Source organism: Tupaia chinensis, unplaced genomic scaffold (assembly GCF_000334495.1).
Source record: "Tupaia chinensis unplaced genomic scaffold, TupChi_1.0 Scaffold000271_1, whole genome shotgun sequence".
Lineage (NCBI taxonomy): Eukaryota > Metazoa > Chordata > Mammalia > Scandentia > Tupaiidae > Tupaia > Tupaia belangeri.
Window position 1 is genome coordinate 4,060,773 of NW_006159752.1, and position 2,383 is coordinate 4,063,155.

The following is a 2,383-nucleotide window of genomic DNA, read 5'->3' on the forward strand; positions in this document are numbered from 1 at the left end:
CTTTTAAATCTACTCCTTTTCTTTTTCTCAACTTAAACACAGGTGTAGGCATCTAAAGCATTAACTCCTTTCTCCTGGGTAAAAACAAAGACTCATGATAATGTGCTGACCGAAAAGCTATATAGGGCTTCCAGGTCTGGAAAGCTGTAACTACAACTTGTGGAAGTAGAAATTGTACTATGTATTTGTATAACAGCAAGGCAAGTGTGGTCTCTAGGAAGTATAGGTAGAGTTGATTAGATTGCAGTGTATGCTTAGAAGTTGAATAATGCACTCTTGTAAAACACTCTTCAAAATTATTTAACTTCCCATGATATCATCACAGCATGTGCAAAAAAAAAAATCTTTAGTGTTATCTTTTCCTGTCACGTGACTAGTGCAAACAAAAGAAATCCTTATCTTTTTGTTTCTGTTCTGGTTCTTTATAAAATGGCATTAAGCACCATTCAAAACGTACACATTAAAGGTCTGGTTTGGGGGAAAAAAGGTTTATTTTGTATTTCAAACAATGTCTATTTGTTAAATTATAAAGCAAAAAATGTCTCAGCCAATGAAGTACTCTACCACATTACATGCCTAGGTAACTGGATTGTTTTAAAATCACTTTCACATCTAAAATCCTTTTCACGTTTAAGTCTCATATCAACCCTAGTCATATTGAACGAGGCAGAGTTGATATGGTCCTTATTTTTACAGGAGGCATTGAGAAAGTTTAAGGAAATCGTCCCAGGATCATGGGCTCTGGACTACACTCTGAACTCAACTCCAGGACAACCCTCTTCTTCCTGATGTGCAATGTGTCTGTCTCTTGGGGTTATGGTTGTGATCAAACAGGTAACACACAAGAAAAAGCTAAGTGTTTGGAGATAAGATAGTTCAATTACTGAAATATTTGGGCTTTGGTGAATATGTGTGAAAATTTTCTCATATTTTCACATATGTTATATATTAGTAATATATCACATATATAATATAAGAGATTTAAATGGTCTGAGAGCTACAGGTCGCATAGCAGGACTTAACGTGTCCATGAAGGGAAATATTTTATAGACTGAACTAGTTCCTCTGAGAGCAGGTGAAGATATCAGATACCCATTGTAGAATAATTAATAACATTAGGTGTTGCACAGAGCTGAGACGCTGAGACCTTGAAACAAACCTCATTAAAAGGTACTTGATCTATGTTTAAAACCTTTAAGCAGCTACTCTTTAAAAGTGATCAATGTACGCACTGGCTACTTTAGTTATCCTGCTCTGAGATCCTCGCAACTTTGATCTAACTTTCTTTGATTTAACACTGCAATTAAGAAGATTTGGTTCAAAGTCAAAGCTCATTGGTTGATGTTTTACACTGATGTGATAATGTTTACACAGATGTGCTTTGAAATCTTGATTATGGTGGATTTGGGGGTCCTACCACAAGACAGACTGCTGTTATTTGAAAGGTGAAATAATATGACATTTACCTGATACAGCCTTTAAAACAGACGTAGCAGTATACATTTCTAAAGTGATTTACTTGTTTATTTTTTTTAACCAGTGCTTTTGTTTTATTTCATATCTCTCACCAGTAAATCACTAGTTTTAAGGACTCTTTTATAGCTCGGTTGCACAAGGGTCAGTACTTAGGACCACGGTGATGAAAAGGTGTAACTTTACCTACTTTAAAGCACCTGCCAATTAATTAGCAAAAACCCTTCAGAGCAAATAAAATAAACCAGTCAAATCCATCTGAGCTCCCAGATTTAGGTTTTTGCTGAGCAGACCATGAAACAAGACTGAAAAACTAATCTGGAGTGATTCCCTGAAACAGTTGCTCAGGGGAAACATAAATCTGCTAAGTGATTCTCAACTGCTCTGCCCCTGAAACATCTTAACTGAAAGAACTTAAATTTAACTAGTCGTACAAAGCCAAAGTTTTAATGTTTAAATGGATAATATCGAACTCCTTCCTATGCATGACTTTTTATTTTGCACATATCCACGAGAATTGTCATATTTTACCAGTAACTTTTTTTTTTTTTAAGGTTTTGCCATGGGGCATGTACGTTCACTAGAGAGGGACAGGAAGAGACAGTGAGAGGGGGACCAGCAGTTAGCATAATGGCTATGTCACTGAACTCCCACGTAGTCGACCGCAGTTTGAGTCCCAGACCCGGTGGCTTAAACTCACGCCAGGTGCATGTGCGTGCATGCCCAAGATCCCAAGAGGAGAATGGAGAAGAAGGGATTGGGGCATGACCATCCCCCCTGGGGGGTGATTTCCTGCTTTCTGTCTCTCTGTCTCTCTCTGTCTGTCTGGCGAGTGCACGCGCCCTATAGCATAAACCTCTAAAAAAGAAAGAAAGAAAAAGAGACAGTGAGAGGGATAGTAGGAAATCAC